This window comes from Sinohyriopsis cumingii, chromosome 4 (genome assembly GCF_028554795.1).
Source record: "Sinohyriopsis cumingii isolate HCF-2022 chromosome 4, ASM2855479v2, whole genome shotgun sequence".
Classification (NCBI taxonomy): domain Eukaryota; kingdom Metazoa; phylum Mollusca; class Bivalvia; order Unionida; family Unionidae; genus Sinohyriopsis; species Sinohyriopsis cumingii.
In genome coordinates, this window is record NC_142964.1 from 16,039,787 (window position 1) to 16,062,621 (window position 22,835).

Below are 22,835 nucleotides of genomic sequence, written 5' to 3' on the forward strand. Positions count from 1 at the left end.
ATGCGTTGGAATCAATCTGTTACACAAACGATCCTTTGTTCGTATTGACAAACCCATCTTTGCAGTGCATTGTTACATCATAATCTGCTTATGCTGACATCTGGGCTGAGTACTGTATGCTGCGATACAGTCAATCATGCTACCGCACTATACCTACAACTGACCGAATAGAACAGATACAATTGTATGGCTAATCCTTCCGTTTTTTTTTTTGGTTTTTTTTTTTACATATACCAATACAATAGTTTTGCTGAACCTTCATAGAAAACTGATAACCTTTGAAGTACCGACTGTGTATAAATACAAAGCAAATGGAAAAAATCTCAATCACAATTATATCTGTCGCCAGTGCAGCATTTTGCTCATTGATCTTTTCCTTTTGCCATCAATTCCGTGTTACGGCTGCAGAGACTTAAACTCCACAACAAGAAATAGCAAAAAAAAAAAAAAAAAAGTTTTGCATAATTAATAATAATTATTTATTTCTCAAAATACAAGAGTAAAAAAATCCCTAACTTTGGTGTGAATTTATGCTTATATATACGGTCCAATATTGCGCGGTGTTGACTCGTGTCGTGTAAGTTTCATTCGTGGGAATGGAGATGCTATTTTGCTTGTTGAGAAAATTTATACAGCATTCATTGATCATTCTTGTGATTTAGGAAGCAATTCACTACAAGCTTTGTGAAGCTAGCCATGGGGGGGGGGGGGGGGTTTGCTGAGAGACTACTGGTGTCACCTGTCAGCACTGTAGACTGTGAACGTGGATTCAGTAAGATGAACCTCATAAAAACTGACATCAGAAACAAGCTCTGCTTCTCATCTTTCGAGAATTTAATGAGAATCAGCATGTACAGATGTGAAAAATTAGACTTTGAAACTGCATTCAACAAGTGGGCAGCCCTAAAATCGCGACAGATCTTCATGTAACACTTGGTAACATTTTGTTAATGCTTGTTGTAATTAAAGTATTAACTAACCCATCTTTTGTAATTTTCATTGCCTGTTACATTAATAGACTAAATTAACACCTGGAAAAATGTACACTGCTTGTTTTGGCGACACTTTTTGAAAATTGACGACAAAATATTGAGGTTGGCGATTTTTTTGGCGACAGCTTTTTAAAAGCCAGGACCATCCCTGAGTCAGCCTTTATTATTAAACGACAATTACACTGGCTTAGACTAATGAATGCCTTTAGATGTGACATTACAAGTCTTTAATCATGCTTGATTATCTTGGTTTTTCTGTATGACAAATTACATTTTATTATATGGCAATCACGTAGGGAGGACTGTGTGCGAGAATAAAAACTTTTTCTTGCATCTCACTCTCTCAGCTCCTCTCTCCGAATTGTATTTATTGTTACCTTAACATAATGTCATTATTCATAAGACCATAGTTATTATAATTGTACAATATTTGCTTTTAATTTCTTGGTATATGCTAGTGATGTGATTTGATAATTAGATTCATTCTTAAGCACATGATGTAAAAAGCAAACATTTTATTTGTCATGGTAGTAAAGATAATAACTGTATGGATAATAATTATAATTCAATTTAATTTGTTCTGTTACATCTGATGATACAGTTTTGTAATCACTTCTGACAAAACAAAGTTTTTAGTAGTATAAAAGTCTTCAGCTGCATTTGGTATCTGATAAGTCTCTGTTGCTTCTTGTATAATTGTAACAAAATCTGGATCAAGTTCTGTATAATTATTTTGACACAGTTCCTTCAGGTCCTGAATTTCCTCTGTCATTGGTGCTTAACAGTTCTCTGCTCCTGAAAAAAATTTGTATTAAGATTAAATTGTATTGATGTAGTTAAACCAGCATTAACAGCCACATTCACCATGAATATATTCCATCCCTGACATAGAGCAGCATTTTTTTAAAATGCTTCTTATAACTGACTTGTTAAAATAAACCTGTCTTAAGAGACCATATTCTTTAAAGTCTCTGAAATAACAGCTTACAACAGGTTCAAATGCATTGTTTGGTTACAATATAAAAATAATAAATGTAGAAAAGCCGCTGTAAATTACCATGTATGGTGTAAGTAGATTCCCTTCATTTTTAATTCAACATTTTAGAGAAAAAAAACCTGTAATTTTAGTACACGAAATAATATTGACACCAGAAGGAGCATATGAACAAATTCTACACGTCCATTCAAACAAGTTATCGAGTCTCTTATTTCACAGAGAACACCAGCAGTTATCTTTGTCAGAAGAAAGTGTAGTTTCTCAAACCAACAAAAGTTAAAATGACCTGGATCATTTTATTCTTCCAACTGATTGGGAGCTTGCCGACCAAGTGTGCAGGCTACATAAAACAGTACGAGCTTATTATGCAAAATGAAAACATTCAAAAGATGTTGCCTCTTTTATTTTTGCAGCATAAATCAGTATTTAACACTTGCTATCCAATGGCAGTCAACAGAATAATAGGTTGTTATTTCTAAAAGCCCATATTTTAGAAAGAGATATGGATATCAATGTGTCCTTCCTTCACAAACTGTTGATATTTCAAAATGACAATAGATCATTCGGAAAAGAGTTCAGTCCATTTGGTGCAAATTTTGTACCATGCCATTAACTACATCCTCCATGTTTTATTGATGTTCCACAGTCCTACCATGTCTCTTAGATGTTTCTGAATGAGCAGTACATATACAAACTGCAGACACAGCTTGGAATAGTGATACAGAGTACATGTATTTTGACGTCTATTAAAAATGATGACTCAGATGTGATCATAGAAGAAATGTTTTTAAGAAAATGTAAATTTAGAGAAACAAAGGGGTTTTTTTAAGAAAGAAAAAGGGATCTATTTTTGTGTTTATGTGGTTTGGCATATTTTCATTTCGTGCATGTGTCATACATGTAACAAATACTGCAGGTGTTTTAATCTGGCAATTTTAGGAAATTTGCCAAATTAACTTGAACAACTTGTGTCATCCTGTTCACTGGAAAAAGAAAATACATGCATAGAATAATAACTATTGTATTACATCCAATCTATCCATACCAATGATATTTTAACTTCTAAGGATTCCAAAAAGTGTATTCTTTCATTACATGTTATGCTTGACAATGCTCACAAGACATTAGATATATAAATGGTTTTTCAAACGTCAGACCTGAAACAATAATACTGACCCAAATGTACATGTGATTGTGACGCAAATGTATATATGTGATGATGGCCCACATTTATATGTGATGGTAACCCAAATGTATATGTGATGGTGACCCAAATTTATATGTGATGGTGACCCAAATGTATATGTGATGATGACCCAAATGTGGTGTGACAGAGTTCCAAATGTACTTGTGATGATTACCCAAATGTGGTATGGCAATGACCCAGATGTATGTGATGATGACCCGAATGGGTGTCTCCAAAGATATGGTTAGGACAAGACAAAAATGAAGCGGGAAGCAACTGCTATACTAATTAAACCAATTTCTGCCATCTTTTCATTTTTTTAAACTCATACAAGGTATTAAAGTATAACAAGGATTCACATTAATTGTACTTGCATTCATAACTTCATACATATAGAACTTACAGAGCAAAGTCTCTTATTTTCAATCAGATGAGCATGCTGATCTGAAGTTAGAGGTATTATACCTCAAAGATCTTAAAGAGAAAAAAGTGAAACCAACAAGTAAAATTCAACAAATACTTTATTTTCACCGATAATGTGAAAATTTAAAAGTAGCTTACATTATGAAATATATCCCAAATAATTCTCACAGATCCAAAAGGAAAAAAGGTGTTCCAAATTAATTACAGTGGTGTTCCAAATTGATTCCAATCTTGAATGTGCTGTAGTTCCAACAGTCTTAAATGTGCCGATGTGATAATCTTATCCATCACAATGATATAATCTAGAATGTCCTTGAAGGAATTCACTCTAATCCTAAAACAGTCCAAAAGTATCTGTAAGCACTTTGTTATTTTAGTGAATAAATGAAGTATATAAATCATGTGAAATTACAACTGAACACAACTAAAAGACAGATTTCACTTGAGAGATGTTACAATAGGAATATGTTGTTAACTACGTTGATCACAACCTTTATATAAAATTGATCACAAACTTTATATAAAAACCTAAGACAATAAGAGATATAGGATTTGGGTCCTTTTCCCATCAAATTCGTAAACAAGGTAAGGTCTGTTTACTTTATAGTTTTACTTTTTAGCAAACTACCTGGCAAATGAGAACATTTTTTTCTAATGGACGAAACAATTTTCTGAACTCAAAGCCAGGTAAACATGTTTACAAATATCATCTCAGATGATAATCTACAATCATGGACAAAAGTTAGCTTTGCAATATCTTGCTTACATATGACCCTTACAATTGTGGACAAGAGTTAAACAATATATACAATATATAGATATACAAAAGGGCACTTGCAATGGTTTCTAACTGACCTGTATTACCCTTCTTTCAATTCAAAACCTGCCTGGTTTACATGTGATGCACCATATATGAAGGCATTTTCATTGCTAAGAAGGCCATCTGCACTGCAGCAACTATGCCATTTCCAGTGCCTAGATTGCCTCTCACTTTTACTGGACACCCTGAAAAGTAGGTTAGTATAATATTATTAGCATCATATACAAAATTTAATAATTTATATCGGCTTTTGTGATGGAAGTTAAAGTTCTCTTTTGCCTTTAAATACTGTCTGTATTTTTACTAATGTACAGGAAATGTACAAGATTTGTTATTTTACTAAATTTTTACAAACCTTTTTGGAATCCAACTTACCACATAAACTGGTCATATAAACTTGTGACATAGTGGTAGTTGCACAAATTGTGTAGTGTACAACAGCATTGTTCTGTTATCAAAAAGACACTGAGAAAATTACTAGTTCACCATGAGAATACTGTAAGTAATATACTTTTTTCCCCTATAATCAGTATTTTCCTTCACCCTCATTTGCGCTTCAGAGACCCCCAAATTTTTAATTTGACCCCCAGTTTTGATATCAAAGTTTATTTTTTACTCAGTCTGACCCCCAGTTTTGACACCAAGGAGATTTTTGACTCTCAGTCTTGCACCCCTAGGGGATACACTGCCTATAATACCAAAACCAAATGCCAATACAGTATTTGCTTCAAGGACAATTAAGAAATAATAATTAAGATCGATGAGCAAAACATTCATATGATATGGTTCATAAACGTTCTAAATCTGCCCCTCTTAGCCGTTACTATAGCAGAGATAATGCAAGATTTGTACAAAATAGTAAGCTTTACATGTGTGACACCAGGCCTGCAAACAAATAGATGTATGACTGACCAATCAACCAATTATATCTAGCTTTGCTTACATCCATAGTCCAAGAAGAGATGACATAGCTCAGTTAATCCTGCATTTGAATATCTCATTTACTGTCTTCAAGTAATTCAATTTTTACAGTAACACTTTGTTTTGGCATATAATTTCTTTGTATGGGTGTATAAAACAGTCATTAAAAAAGTATACCCACCTTTAAAATCGTGAGTGTGAACAGGAAGACATAATAAACACTGCAATAAATTTATTCAGTTTACAATTCCAAGTCAAATACATACCTGTCAAGATTTCATTTTAAAAAATGACAATACTGAGATGCCAATTATTCAACATTTTAACTGCAATTACAATAATATATATAAACATGTAATTACTTTATAATTTGCATTATGTGAGTTGATATTGTCTTCATTTACCATGGGATTTAACAACTGTATTGACAAAGTACAAGGCAACTATATCTGGTCATCTATTAGTTATTCCAGCATGTAGCCATATTATCTTCTGCAAAAAACTGAAAATAAGATTACTTAAAAATACATTGTATCACACAAGGCGGGGTAATTTATCCATTGTCAAGATAAACTGTATGTACATAACAGAAATGAAATATAATAAAAAGCTGAAGAATGAATAGAACAAATTTGCATAAACATTCACAGCAGAATCTTCAGCTTTCCCATTAATGTTGCACTTTCACTTAAAATAGGAAACATCTGTTACTAAAATAATGTCTTATAAAATAACTATTTTTACATTTTAGTCCAACTGTAAATAAAATTTATTTAAATCAAGATGTCTTCCCAATGGATGTTATTAGATTTTAGGTCCTTGTGTACGTGTATGTGTGATGTATGCATGTGTATGTTCACTGTGCCATGCAACTTACAAACAGTTCAAGATAAAAACACAGTTCAATATGCTAACTATGGGACATGATTTATGAGTGGTCTAAAATGTACCTTTGGTTGTAAAATTTTAAACCATCATAGGTCTTAAAGGTTCTACCTAGAACTTAATATAATTTTAAGTTTTAAATGTTTGCTATTGCTGATTTGTTTATATGACCATTGGGTTACCTGGGTCACAACTTTAGAAACCTTTGAGACTGCCAGATCATAACCACTTATGTATTTTCTCTGCTACCTTTGTTTTGGTGCTTTAAGGTATAATAACAAAGGTCAGTTACTTAGTGCTGTGGCAACTGGAGTCAAGTGTCTTGCCAAGAACAGACTGGTCCTATGGTAAGATACAAAACCCACCCCCTTATGGACCTGAGTCTGGCACACTAACCACTGAATGTGGCTTTATGTATGTACGTATGTATATATGTATGTATGTATGTATGTATGTATGTATGTATGTATGTATGTATGCATACATACCTATCAATACATCCATGTATGCCAATACCATAAGATGTCAATTTATCATACCCATCTGAAAAAAGGAAATATAACATCACATTAGGAAAATATTGAAAGAAAGAAACATGTATATTTCAAGACTTAAAAGTGTGCAGCATAGCAACATTGTCCCTATCTTTTTCCCACTTTTGAAAAACACCATATATTCATACCCATGACCCTAGACTGGACTTACAAAGAAGGGGGGAAAATGAAATTCTGATAGAGCTGTATACATCATATAAACTCCAATCATATCCCAAACTTTGAAAAGAATAAATAACAAAGAATAACATCACAATATAAGTTGGATCGAGTTAACAAATTTTTTGAAAAACTTCCCTACAGAAAATGTGCATTGAAAGTTCAATGTCATCAATTTTAACTAACCTCTTGATCATATAAATCTGCTAGGGATAAGAATAATTGGTTTTTCCGATAGCATGTATTTAGGTGTTAAAAAAAGAGGTCACCTTATATTAAAAAAATGGGAGCCATACTGCCATCGTGTTATAAGCAGAATCACGTTATAATGAAGCTAACAGTCAGATATATTCAGCAAAAGATACATTCCATGCCTGAAAGGTTACATAGTTACAATTCCTTTCTTTGTCTCACAAAATGCTAATTTTTCTTGCTGTAAGTATAACATCTATAATCACATATCACATGGCATGGTGGGAAAACCTGTTTTATAAAGGAATATTTTTGCCAAGAATATATAGGAAGGAAATAATTTTACCAATAATTTTCTTTAGAACTGTACAAATGCCACATCAACTATGATGTGACAGGAAGAAATGTTACATATACAATGCTGTGCCATTCAACTGCAAGCCATCTCTCACAGAATGCATGTAATAACATTTTTTTTATATGGCAATCATTTTTTTTACTAACCAATATGCCTTATATAGTTTGGACCCTGCAAGAGATAAGTACACTGACCATAAAAAACCATTTCAAAATTAAAATGTACCAGACACATACAAAATACAGTCCTTGATAAAAATGTGAAAACATCTGAAACCACGCTTTAAAAGTGGAAATGTCTGAATAAGACTGAACCATTTTAAAAGCTTATACTAACAACAAATTTTCTGATTAATTACCTATACAATGGTTTGGGGTGTACTGAGAAGAAATGCCATAAATTAAACAAGCTATATAAATAGCACTATCTGTTGAAAAATACCAATTGACAAACTATCATAAGTAGGTAAAATATCCATGTGCTACATTTCATGACTAAGTCACACACTCCCTGAAAATTCAAAATATAATTGTGACACACAAAAATGGGACAAATGCTAAATGAGACTAATGTAAACCATGTATGAAAAGCCTTTTTTTTAAAACAAATAACCGACAATCACTCTGCTTTATTATGATACTCTTTTATTGACCTATATTACAGATAGATTTCCCAACCAAACTGATATAACATCATAATTGGAGGACTTTTTCACATGTAATCCAACGCTACCAGTAATCAAATATACCCTGTTATCAAGTGACCCATCTAAAGAGATTTCATTTTTAAGAAACAAATTTATTGCAATATTTCATGTTTGCATGGGATGCAATTTATGTGAATACTTGTTAAAAAGATTTGCAATACTGTCCACTGTAACTCACTTTACCGATATATTGTTTTTGATGCAGCCTTCTTCTCTTTCTCCATTCTACATCATTCTTATCTAGTTCTTGTACAATTCCATCAGCAAATGCTCTGCAAATCAAATAGTAATGTGCAGTTTATATTATCAATGTGGTCTTTATTCATTGATAAAATAAAGTGTAACAGAAAATAAAAAAGGCAAACAAAATAAAATCATTTTGCTAACAATGAAAATCAATACAAAAGATAAAACAAAACATAGGATGCCTCATATAGTGCAATCATTCAGCATGAATAATTGCTATAGCAAGCATAAATTCTTACGTGCTTAAAATTGTCCTAAAATAATGTACAGCAACTTGGTTATGTCACCAAGGAACATCCTGCCAACTTCTTTTAGGACTTCACAAACAATTTTCTAGGTTGATAGTTGGGAATAAAACCTTAATGAATACTTAAGTTGGGAAGTCTTCCTGATACAAAAAGATTGGAAACTAACAGTATATAGTATTTACATTGCAATTATGGCTGTATTTGGGCACAGAAGACCACCCACCCCACAAAATTGCTGCACCTTGCACAATATAAACCCAGTGTATTTCCTAGTGGTAATAATGAAAAATCCAATGGAAATTGTATCCTAATATTTTGCATTCTGCAATGAATGCAGTAATGGCCTTATCAAACGTGGGGCCCAATCTGAATCAATTTGGCAGGGCCCCTGCTTTTAAATGAAGGGCCATCGATGTGCACAGCATTTGGAAATAAACTTTTGATGTCAGCCCTGAATGAATGTACACATTTTATTTTATCATGAAATAATGCACAACTTTCATGCAAATAAAAATTATATCTTTAAGTCACCTGGCTAAATCCCTACACACAGGCCCATTTCATAACAGTGAAAAAAACATTACAACACAAAATACCATAACAATACTTTACAAAAACGTTTATTATTTCTGCAAAGCATTTATACTGTTTGTGATCAAGCCATTAAAAAAACTCCAACCTGACAAACTTAATGACTTTTACTGACTGAAATTTGTATTACTGCCCCGCTCCCCCCATATCAAAGCATATGCAATGAGGGACAAATACAAACACATACATGTGCCATTATGATACAAATACTGGGATTATTTGCGATAATGATAATATTATTATCATCACCACTACTGAAAAGATAATAGAAGCACCATAGTATTATTAATAATAATAATAATAATAATAATAATAATAATAATAATTTGTACCTGGTGTAAATTTCAATATCAACATGATGGTGGGTGTTTTGGTACAAATGGGACAAAACAAAAAAAGAATGTAATTACAATTCACCCATGTCAATATCTATAATTTACCATAATGTGAGTTCTGGTTTGTATCATGCATGTATACATAAAACATGCTGCAGACAGGAAGTTATATCAGCAGTTAAGACCAATGAAATGCCAAGGTACAAAATGCATGATACAAGAAGGTTTATTTAATGAACATAGCAAAGACAACATAAAAGTACTAACTCAGGGCCAGCTATTATACAGACATATACAGTCATTTGAACAAATTTCAATACCACATTCACACTGTGACTGATTAATCTGATATTCCTTTTTAAAGGAATGTCTATAGTAAGGGTTACTCACTCTTTCATTGAGGCACGACAATCACTTTTCAGAAAGTCATGAGTATCAGTTGAACATAGACAAAGTAAACCAGATTTGCAAGTGCTGCCTTGAATATTAAGGGGGAAATAACTGACCCATGTCCCCCATACTAAAGACAATTGTGGAAATATATTGAAATGAAAGGACACAATAACCCTATTATTTGTGCGAGTACATTACGACATAATGGAAACGTACAGAATTATTTAAAGCTTACAGAATATTATAAACTACATCATTCCTGTTGAGTAAAAACAAGCAAATACGCACAAAGTGTTACAATAATATTATGTGTTTAATGCAAAAGTTAAGCCATTCGTGATATTTCTTAAACTGAATAAGGGGCTGGTGTTGTGTGCTTTTACTTACATACAAATAATATAGAGCCTGAGGCAAAGAAAAACAGTGCACAATGGCGTGATGATATACCTATTAGCATATGCTAGTGTGTATGTTTTGGAGTTTTAACGTAGCTTTAAGAATTGTTCAGTTTATTGTGATGTCTAGCACTGGGGCATCATGCCACAAATATATCCCACCCAGTCACATAATCCTAACACCAGGCCGACCAGTCCTAACACTAACCTCTTAATGCTGAGCGTCTAGCGAGGCAGCTGTTACTACCCTTCTTACAAATCTCTGGTATGAATCGGCCGGGCTTCGAACCCGCGACCTCCCGCATCCGAGATGGACACTAATCCCTAGGCCACTGGAGCGGTCTTGCCCATTCTAGTTAACGACTAGTTAAATATAAAGAGACAAAAATCATCAATTATTACACCATTTGGTTAGAAAGCTGTTTACTCACGAGTTCATTTGAAGAATTTCAATTTAAATCCAACCTACGCGATAAGCTCCAACTCACTACACCCTTCCATGAGATACGTAATTTCGAGGTCTTTCATGTATTATACTACAGTACAGATCACAGGGGCTGTTGGTGTAATTATGATATTTATTTATAATATACCTGCCTAAAACGTTTATATTTATAATTATTCGTTTATTGGAAAAAAAAATACCTTGCATCGAATGATATTGGATGACTGGCCTTCACTCTTCTAAAACATAAATCGATGATTCTCCATCTTCTAAGATACAACACACTTATGCGGATAAGATGATGGTATTCCGAATATGTCGTCACGTGATTAAAATCTCGTTTATGAGTTTAAATCTCGTTCGGTTCGTTAGATAAATTGGAGCTCAAGATTATCGGCGGCGTTACTATCGTAGGAGCTGGAGATAATAGCTTAGTAGATCTCGTTTTTGAGTTGAAATCTCGTTCGAATCTCGTTCGGTAGTAAAGACGGAGATCAAAATTACAGCGGCGTTACTGTGGAAGGAGCCGGCGATTGTAGTTTGTAGACTGAGCTTCACGTGTTTCTGGAGCCGTAAATTGTGATTTTTATTAACGGAGCCGTAGATTAAAAGTGTTTTAGGAGCCGCTAATTGTAGAAGGAGCCGCTGATTGTTGTAGGAGCCGCTAATTGTAGTTTCTATACAAATATAGGGAAAGATTGTAATCACCGTCATTTTAGGAGCCGCTAATTGTTATCGGAGCCGCTAATTGTTGCCCATATAATAATATAGGGAAAAAATTCTGATCACCGCCGGGTACCTGCGGCTTTCCATATGACGGTGATTACAATCTTTCCCTATATTTTTATATGAACTACAATTAGCGGCTCCTACAACAATTAGCGGCTCCTTCTACAATTAGCGGCTCCTAAAACACTTTTAATCTACGGCTCCGTTAATAAAAATCGCCAATTTACGGCTCCAGAAACACGTGAAGCTCAGTCTACAAACTACAATCACCGGCTCCTTCGACAGTAACGCCGCTGTAATTTTGATCTCCGTCTTTAGTACCGAACGAGATTCGAACGAGATTTCAACTCAAAAACGAGATCTACTTAGCTATTATTTTCAGCTCCTACGATAGTAACGCCGCTGATAATCTTGAGCTCCAATTTAACTAACGAACCGAACGAGATTTAAACTCATAAACGAGATTTTAATCACGTGCTGTCATATTCGGAATACTATCATCTTATCCGCATCAGTGTCCTTTACCGTTATCGAGCGAAGTGTAGTTTTCAGAATTTGTAACAAGGTATTTTCCATTAGTAAAGAATATTAACTTGCTTTTTTATACTGCAGATATTTTGCTTAGACTAAAAAGTTCTCATATATCTTTACAAGACTGGACAGATCTCTAAATTAAGTATCTCATGGGTGGGTGGGGGTGGAAGAACGTTATTGCGGTATTTTTTAAACTGAGGACACTTTGGCAGGATAATGAGCAAAAGTATCACGAAAGCTTGCTAAAAAAAGATCTATAACTATCATTGGACATTTATCAAAATATAAAATACAGTATTTCTGTTAAAATTTATTGTTTGAAAGCAGGTGTTAAGAACTATCACAGTCATAAGCAGATCATCAGATAACCTACCTGGGAATGTGATTGTGTCATTTGAACAAACTTTACATGAATTCGCTCACTTAAGTGGTGTGTGATGACTCCCACAAATTTGTTTAATGGCTCACATATGAACATGCACCTTGCACAGTATAAATTTTTTTAGCCATTCAGCCTTTAACTTAATGTTTAAGTGCTCGGAACAACTTAACTGGTAGAGGTATTACAGTGCAAGTAACTATCAGCATGTGGTTGAAAGTGGCAACAGAATTACAAAGGAAACAAAAAGTTTCAATAAATATAATTTCATGTGAAGTGGATGGTTAAAATGTTGGCTTTAATTTATTTACTAAGATTGCAGTTATTGTAAAGAATATCCGAAATTGGCATAGGTTAGAAATTAAACCAGTCTATTTTTAGTTAGAAGATGCACTTTGTGCATGAGAGGGCAGATCTGATGTAATATGTTAGGAAAGACCTAAAGATTTTTTTCAATCATACGGAATTAACAGCAAAAATGAGGGCATGCAGGAAGTCCATCTCCAGTAGCAAAACATATACACATTAAGCAGCGAAATGTGTAGCATCAACCAATATTTGTGAAAAATGTAAATCCTTTTAGGAAATAAAGTTGTATATTATTTTCTTTCTTATATCTATGGAATAAAATGCATACATTTTATCAAATCTTTGGAAGAGATTACATTATTGGGACTTGTAAAAAGTAAGGTGAGACAAGTGAATTTTACGAAACTATTTGTCTTGGACGAGTATGTGAAAACAATATTTGATCAGCCCTGATACCCCATTTATTTTCGTAGTTAACAGTGTTTTTGCAAATTTGGTAACAAAATGTAATGGTGGACTTTTCAGTTCTTAAATTTAGTTCTTCATAAATTTAAAAATCATTGCAGTTAAAGTATTACTCCATCTTCCAACTTAAGCTAGGTAATTTCCAGGTCATTTGGTTTCTTTCTTGAGAAAATTACATGGTGTCTGGTCTTCGGGATATTTGAACGCCACACTTAAGCAAAAATCTCCTTTAGTTCAGTGTTGACAATTAGTAATAATAATCTTAATTGACTTAAAATGGCATACAGTGTAGTTTAACAGTGACTGATGAGACCGGTGTTTCGATACTTCTGTGGCTTCCCATTGGATGCGCGAGGTTATGTGAATAATATTCAGTTTGGGTAATTCGACGCAAAATCAATAGTGTATGCTGTCACGTGGGGTCTATTGCGAAGTACTGTCACAACAAATGTTATATACAAGGAGAAAATTAAGCACTGTTTCATTCCGAAGTTTGGAGTTATTCACATTATTGTGTTCATTCACATTATTGCATTCCAGTTTTAAGTCTACAGACGTATTTTGTGTTGTGCAAGTTTAGATATTTTTAGACAGGAAAAACATTTGTTTGGACTGTTCAGTGTAAATAGAAAGCGCTCATTATTTGGACTTAATATTAGTCTGGAACTGTTATTGAAGGAATTCAGGACAACGCCATCTTGACAACTACAAAGTTCTTGGAGGACCAGTACATTTCCGGTATTGAAATTTATGAGGAACATTTCTATCATTTAGGACTTTCACAGACCAGTATAAGGACTAGCTTGGATTCACTTCATAATACTTTATGTTCCTTTCATATTTTTTATTTATAACTTTGATAATTAAACTGTTAAGTTTTATAAAATTTGTTGTTTTTGCTTCTTTTCTGTTACTTAAGTTTGCAATCATTGAGACGTAACAGAAACTTGGGGCCTAACTGGGGATATGAATTTCACAGAAATTGAAATTGTTTTGAAATTTAAGTTATCTTAGTCCCTACTATTTCTGACTTTACATAGTGAAACCAACAAGCTTTTACGATATAAACTAAAGTGGAGAATTGTACTTTAAATCCTAGCCAGGAACAATCAGTCTTTGAAAGAGGACGAATTGCTCCAACGTTCCAGACAATATCTTTCCTGTGCAAAGCCATATTTGTTAAAACATGAAATAAAAAATATTTTGGTTTAAATTTGGTAGAGAAGAATATTTTGGACAAAAGTGCTTTGACTCTAGCTCAAACCTGCAAGTTATGAAATTGAAATTAAAATTCAAGAACAAAATAAAGTTAAGAAAGCTTGAAAAAGAGGAAAGAGATAAACAAATGCAAATTCAAAAAGAAGAGAAAGAAATGGAGAAGAAATGACAAATGCAAAAGGAAGAAAAAGAAATAAAAATACAAATGCAGGAAAAAGAAAGGGAGATGCAAATGCAGGAAAAAGAGAGAGACAGATACAAAAATATGAGTTACAAATGAAACTGCAATTACAGAAAGATGTGATGTGATTTGGATTTTTAACATAGTTTTAACAATTTTTCAGTCATATCGCTACGATGTCTGCTATGTGGCAGTTTATAGTGATGTCTAGCACTGGGGCATCATGCCGCAGACATGTAGCATGATGTCCCACCCAGTCACATTATCCTGACACCAGGCCGACCAGTCCTAACACTAACCTCTTAATGCTGAGTGTCAAGCGAGGCAGCTATTAGTACCATTTTTGTAAGTCTTAGGTATGACTCGGCCGGGGATCGAACCCACGACCTCCCGCATCCCAGGCGGACGCTCTAACCACTAGACCACCAGAGCAGTATTACAGAAAGAAGAGCAGTACCTAAACCTGTAGTGATACTCACATTACAAGGGACAACAATCTCACATTTCTCCTGCGACCGATAAGGATTTGAAACCAATCCTTTGAGCCACATGTTCAGTGTCATAGTTTAACACCAAAATTACCATCAGAGATTCAACATTTTGACTACAAATTTAACTTGAACCCCACCAGTGGTCCTGGAAAACTTGAAACAATGTCACATCAAGTCATACCTGTATGAAATCAATAGGAAGGTGATTCATTTTCTCAGAAATGGAGAGTATTATAATCATTATGTCTTAATCCGTGACAGACTAGACAAGACTACAGCACAGATAGAACCTGACCCGGTACTCACTATCTGCATTTGCATTACTAGTTATACGATTCCACAAATCTCACAATACAACAGAAATCCAATAGTCGGATGACATCAACAAGCTTCTATCTAATGTAAAAAAATTAAAATATATTAAATGAAAGTCAGAAAGCTTCTGTAAGAACCAGAAAGAATATGTTTATGTTGAGAAAACAACCAGAAACCTGTCGCTGTCACTGCAATCTGGACAGTTCATCAAGCAAAGAGCACATGTCAACAAGGTAGTCACATGATACAACAAAACATAGTTATTTTTTTAATAAATATATACAGAATTCTGTGTTCTTTCATTGTAGTTTCTTTATTACGAACAGTTTACAACTTTATTTTTCATTTCATATTTTTTTTTGTTTCTACATCTGAAATGGGTTATTACTGACATCATGTGACAACTGGACCTATGATGTCATGAATATGTTGGTTGTGATATTTGTGTATCCATGCGACTAGCAGTGCAAATGGTGAGTATCAGGTCAAATTTCATCAACGCCATAGTTTCATCTTATCTTTCAGCAGAGTAAAGACATAATTATTCTAATACTTGCATTTTCTGAGAAAATAAATAATTTTCATATCGGTTTCATGTAGGTATGCCTCGGGGTAACAGCATTAAGTTTGCTAGGCCAATTGGTATGCGGCTACGCTTTGCCGACAACATGTTGGTGTCTTGTGATGCTAGACTGGTTTTCAAACCTTTCATGTCGGACAAAATATCAATATCAAGCTGACTGTGAAACAACCAGTCTTCTAATCTACTCCAGTGAGTGTTAAGATTGACTCAACAACTATAATTATGGTAACCACCCTAATGATCCATACTGCAACCTCCGAATATTCTGGGCAGAACTCAATAAATATAATTCACAATCAGTTACAACTCAATTACGTAATTGTTTCTGTCATCAAGTAGTTGCAAACTTTCCTGACTTTCATCAACATTTGCAAACTTCAAGGAATTTTCATGTTCAGAAAAGAAATTATCATTTCTTCCAACTTTTTCCAAATTTCCTAGTAGCATGGGAGCACTGTATACTTCTTCAATCGTGTATGTATCGGTAATGAAGTCAATATTAACATTCTGGCATATTTAAGAGCTTGATGCAATGACAACATCTACTGGGAAGTCTTATTATATATAATCTTGTGACAAAAAGTGTTAATTTGTTTTGATGAAAGAAAAATTGGCTGATGTAGATTCTACTTGCACTTGTGTCAATAGCTGATGAACTTGTATTCCCCGTTAAGTCAGCAGGGATCGTCATGGGCTTCGCCAATGTCGCAAATTGCGATTTGTTTCCCTTATTGGCGACAAAAATATCTCATCTGGCGATTTTTTTGGCGACATACTTTTTGGTTATTTAATTTGTACATACAATCATGGATTTGGACTGGATAAATTAAAAGCGAGAATGAAAGGAAGCCACAAACTTGACTAAGCAATGCGTTGGAATCAATCTGTTACACAAACGATCCTTTGTTCGTATTGACAAACCCATCTTTGCAGTGCATTGTTACATCATAATCTGCTTATGCTGACATCTGGGCTGAGTACTGTATGCTGCGATACAGTCAATCATGCTACCGCACTATACCTACAACTGACCGAATAGAACAGATACAATTGTATGGCTAATCCTTCCGTTTTTTTTTTTGGTTTTTTTTTTTACATATACCAATACAATAGTTTTGCTGAACCTTCATAGAAAACTGATAACCTTTGAAGTACCGACTGTGTATAAATACAAAGCAAATGGAAAAAATCTCAATCACAATTATATCTGTCGCCAGTGCAGCATTTTGCTCATTGATCTTTTCCTTTTGCCATCAATTCCGTGTTACGGCTGCAGAGACTTAAACTCCACAACAAGAAATAGCAAAAAAAAAAAAAAAAAAGTTTTGCATAATTAATAATAATTATTTATTTCTCAAAATACAAGAGTAAAAAAATCCCTAACTTTGGTGTGAATTTATGCTTATATATACGGTCCAATATTGCGCGGTGTTGACTCGTGTCGTGTAAGTTTCATTCGTGGGAATGGAGATGCTATTTTGCTTGTTGAGAAAATTTATACAGCATTCATTGATCATTCTTGTGATTTAGGAAGCAATTCACTACAAGCTTTGTGAAGCTAGCCATGGGGGGGGGGGGGGGGGTTTGCTGAGAGACTACTGGTGTCACCTGTCAGCACTGTAGACTGTGAACGTGGATTCAGTAAGATGAACCTCATAAAAACTGACATCAGAAACAAGCTCTGCTTCTCATCTTTCGAGAATTTAATGAGAATCAGCATGTACAGATGTGAAAAATTAGACTTTGAAACTGCATTCAACAAGTGGGCAGCCCTAAAATCGCGACAGATCTTCATGTAACACTTGGTAACATTTTGTTAATGCTTGTTGTAATTAAAGTATTAACTAACCCATCTTTTGTAATTTTCATTGCCTGTTACATTAATAGACTAAATTAACACCTGGAAAAATGTACACTGCTTGTTTTGGCGACACTTTTTGAAAATTGACGACAAAATATTGAGGTTGGCGATTTTTTTGGCGACAGCTTTTTAAAAGCCAGGACCATCCCTGAGTCAGCCTTTATTATTAAACGACAATTACACTGGCTTAGACTAATGAATGCCTTTAGATGTGACATTACAAGTCTTTAATCATGCTTGATTATCTTGGTTTTTCTGTATGACAAATTACATTTTATTATATGGCAATCACGTAGGGAGGACTGTGTGCGAGAATAAAAACTTTTTCTTGCATCTCACTCTCTCAGCTCCTCTCTCCGAATTGTATTTATTGTTACCTTAACATAATGTCATTATTCATAAGACCATAGTTATTATAATTGTACAATATTTGCTTTTAATTTCTTGGTATATGCTAGTGATGTGATTTGATAATTAGATTCATTCTTAAGCACATGATGTAAAAAGCAAACATTTTATTTGTCATGGTAGTAAAGATAATAACTGTATGGATAATAATTATAATTCAATTTAATTTGTTCTGTTACATCTGATGATACAGTTTTGTAATCACTTCTGACAAAACAAAGTTTTTAGTAGTATAAAAGTCTTCAGCTGCATTTGGTATCTGATAAGTCTCTGTTGCTTCTTGTATAATTGTAACAAAATCTGGATCAAGTTCTGTATAATTATTTTGACACAGTTCCTTCAGGTCCTGAATTTCCTCTGTCATTGGTGCTTAACAGTTCTCTGCTCCTGAAAAAAATTTGTATTAAGATTAAATTGTATTGATGTAGTTAAACCAGCATTAACAGCCACATTCACCATGAATATATTCCATCCCTGACATAGAGCAGCATTTTTTTAAAATGCTTCTTATAACTGACTTGTTAAAATAAACCTGTCTTAAGAGACCATATTCTTTAAAGTCTCTGAAATAACAGCTTACAACAGGTTCAAATGCATTGTTTGGTTACAATATAAAAATAATAAATGTAGAAAAGCCGCTGTAAATTACCATGTATGGTGTAAGTAGATTCCCTTCATTTTTAATTCAACATTTTAGAGAAAAAAAACCTGTAATTTTAGTACACGAAATAATATTGACACCAGAAGGAGCATATGAACAAATTCTACACGTCCATTCAAACAAGTTATCGAGTCTCTTATTTCACAGAGAACACCAGCAGTTATCTTTGTCAGAAGAAAGTGTAGTTTCTCAAACCAACAAAAGTTAAAATGACCTGGATCATTTTATTCTTCCAACTGATTGGGAGCTTGCCGACCAAGTGTGCAGGCTACATAAAACAGTACGAGCTTATTATGCAAAATGAAAACATTCAAAAGATGTTGCCTCTTTTATTTTTGCAGCATAAATCAGTATTTAACACTTGCTATCCAATGGCAGTCAACAGAATAATAGGTTGTTATTTCTAAAAGCCCATATTTTAGAAAGAGATATGGATATCAATGTGTCCTTCCTTCACAAACTGTTGATATTTCAAAATGACAATAGATCATTCGGAAAAGAGTTCAGTCCATTTGGTGCAAATTTTGTACCATGCCATTAACTACATCCTCCATGTTTTATTGATGTTCCACAGTCCTACCATGTCTCTTAGATGTTTCTGAATGAGCAGTACATATACAAACTGCAGACACAGCTTGGAATAGTGATACAGAGTACATGTATTTTGACGTCTATTAAAAATGATGACTCAGATGTGATCATAGAAGAAATGTTTTTAAGAAAATGTAAATTTAGAGAAACAAAGGGGTTTTTTTAAGAAAGAAAAAGGGATCTATTTTTGTGTTTATGTGGTTTGGCATATTTTCATTTCGTGCATGTGTCATACATGTAACAAATACTGCAGGTGTTTTAATCTGGCAATTTTAGGAAATTTGCCAAATTAACTTGAACAACTTGTGTCATCCTGTTCACTGGAAAAAGAAAATACATGCATAGAATAATAACTATTGTATTACATCCAATCTATCCATACCAATGATATTTTAACTTCTAAGGATTCCAAAAAGTGTATTCTTTCATTACATGTTATGCTTGACAATGCTCACAAGACATTAGATATATAAATGGTTTTTCAAACGTCAGACCTGAAACAATAATACTGACCCAAATGTACATGTGATTGTGACGCAAATGTATATATGTGATGATGGCCCACATTTATATGTGATGGTAACCCAAATGTATATGTGATGGTGACCCAAATTTATATGTGATGGTGACCCAAATGTATATGTGATGATGACCCAAATGTGGTGTGACAGAGTTCCAAATGTACTTGTGATGATTACCCAAATGTGGTATGGCAATGACCCAGATGTATGTGATGATGACCCGAATGGGTGTCTCCAAAGATATGGTTAGGACAAGACAAAAATGAAGCGGGAAGCAACTGCTATACTAATTAAACCAATTTCTGCCATCTTTTCATTTTTTTAAACTCATACAAGGTATTAAAGTATAACAAGGATTCACATTAATTGTACTTGCATTCATAACTTCATACATATAGAACTTACAGAGCAAAGTCTCTTATTTTCAATCAGATGAGCATGCTGATCTGAAGTTAGAGGTATTATACCTCAAAGATCTTAAAGAGAAAAAAGTGAAACCAACAAGTAAAATTCAACAAATACTTTATTTTCACCGATAATGTGAAAATTTAAAAGTAGCTTACATTATGAAATATATCCCAAATAATTCTCACAGATCCAAAAGGAAAAAAGGTGTTCCAAATTAATTACAGTGGTGTTCCAAATTGATTCCAATCTTGAATGTGCTGTAGTTCCAACAGTCTTAAATGTGCCGATGTGATAATCTTATCCATCACAATGATATAATCTAGAATGTCCTTGAAGGAATTCACTCTAATCCTAAAACAGTCCAAAAGTATCTGTAAGCACTTTGTTATTTTAGTGAATAAATGAAGTATATAAATCATGTGAAATTACAACTGAACACAACTAAAAGACAGATTTCACTTGAGAGATGTTACAATAGGAATATGTTGTTAACTACGTTGATCACAACCTTTATATAAAATTGATCACAAACTTTATATAAAAACCTAAGACAATAAGAGATATAGGATTTGGGTCCTTTTCCCATCAAATTCGTAAACAAGGTAAGGTCTGTTTACTTTATAGTTTTACTTTTTAGCAAACTACCTGGCAAATGAGAACATTTTTTTCTAATGGACGAAACAATTTTCTGAACTCAAAGCCAGGTAAACATGTTTACAAATATCATCTCAGATGATAATCTACAATCATGGACAAAAGTTAGCTTTGCAATATCTTGCTTACATATGACCCTTACAATTGTGGACAAGAGTTAAACAATATATACAATATATAGATATACAAAAGGGCACTTGCAATGGTTTCTAACTGACCTGTATTACCCTTCTTTCAATTCAAAACCTGCCTGGTTTACATGTGATGCACCATATATGAAGGCATTTTCATTGCTAAGAAGGCCATCTGCACTGCAGCAACTATGCCATTTCCAGTGCCTAGATTGCCTCTCACTTTTACTGGACACCCTGAAAAGTAGGTTAGTATAATATTATTAGCATCATATACAAAATTTAATAATTTATATCGGCTTTTGTGATGGAAGTTAAAGTTCTCTTTTGCCTTTAAATACTGTCTGTATTTTTACTAATGTACAGGAAATGTACAAGATTTGTTATTTTACTAAATTTTTACAAACCTTTTTGGAATCCAACTTACCACATAAACTGGTCATATAAACTTGTGACATAGTGGTAGTTGCACAAATTGTGTAGTGTACAACAGCATTGTTCTGTTATCAAAAAGACACTGAGAAAATTACTAGTTCACCATGAGAATACTGTAAGTAATATACTTTTTTCCCCTATAATCAGTATTTTCCTTCACCCTCATTTGCGCTTCAGAGACCCCCAAATTTTTAATTTGACCCCCAGTTTTGATATCAAAGTTTATTTTTTACTCAGTCTGACCCCCAGTTTTGACACCAAGGAGATTTTTGACTCTCAGTCTTGCACCCCTAGGGGATACACTGCCTATAATACCAAAACCAAATGCCAATACAGTATTTGCTTCAAGGACAATTAAGAAATAATAATTAAGATCGATGAGCAAAACATTCATATGATATGGTTCATAAACGTTCTAAATCTGCCCCTCTTAGCCGTTACTATAGCAGAGATAATGCAAGATTTGTACAAAATAGTAAGCTTTACATGTGTGACACCAGGCCTGCAAACAAATAGATGTATGACTGACCAATCAACCAATTATATCTAGCTTTGCTTACATCCATAGTCCAAGAAGAGATGACATAGCTCAGTTAATCCTGCATTTGAATATCTCATTTACTGTCTTCAAGTAATTCAATTTTTACAGTAACACTTTGTTTTGGCATATAATTTCCTTGTATGGGTGTATAAAACAGTCATTAAAAAAGTATACCCACCTTTAAAATCGTGAGTGTGAACAGGAAGACATAATAAACACTGCAATAAATTTATTCAGTTTACAATTCCAAGTCAAATACATACCTGTCAAGATTTCATTTTAAAAAATGACAATACTGAGATGCCAATTATTCAACATTTTAACTGCAATTACAATAATATATATAAACATGTAATTACTTTATAATTTGCATTATGTGAGTTGATATTGTCTTCATTTACCATGGGATTTAACAACTGTATTGACAAAGTACAAGGCAACTATATTTGGTCATCTATTAGTTATTCCAGCATGTAGCCATATTATCTTCTGCAAAAAACTGAAAATAAGATTACTTAAAAATACATTGTATCACACAAGGCGGGGTAATTTATCCATTGTCAAGATAAACTGC

The 22,835-nt window shown here is 33.6% G+C and overlaps 1 protein-coding gene and 2 long non-coding RNA genes across 4 annotated transcripts in view; 1 reads left to right on the forward strand and 2 right to left on the reverse strand.

The window, feature by feature from the left end:
• The window catches only part of LOC149800667 (arrestin domain-containing protein 3-like), a 331,927-nt gene that overhangs the window by 142,585 nt on the left and 166,507 nt on the right, over positions 1 to 22,835 (forward strand). The window lies entirely within an intron of this gene.
• LOC149800675 (uncharacterized) lies at positions 1,545 to 11,654 on the reverse strand. 2 transcript variants are annotated; one of them, XR_016420549.1, is made up of 4 exons: positions 11,047 to 11,654; positions 8,372 to 8,465; positions 6,713 to 6,767; positions 1,545 to 1,787 (listed from the first exon to the last, which is right to left on the reverse strand). It is a non-coding gene; the product is annotated as an uncharacterized LOC149800675 (long non-coding RNA). The 2 variants fall into 2 exon arrangements; XR_016420548.1 differs by having other exon boundaries at positions 6,713 to 8,465.
• Positions 18,464 to 21,686, reverse strand: LOC149800676 (uncharacterized). The gene is made up of 2 exons (XR_016420550.1): positions 21,373 to 21,686; positions 18,464 to 18,706 (listed from the first exon to the last, which is right to left on the reverse strand). It is a non-coding gene; the product is annotated as an uncharacterized LOC149800676 (long non-coding RNA).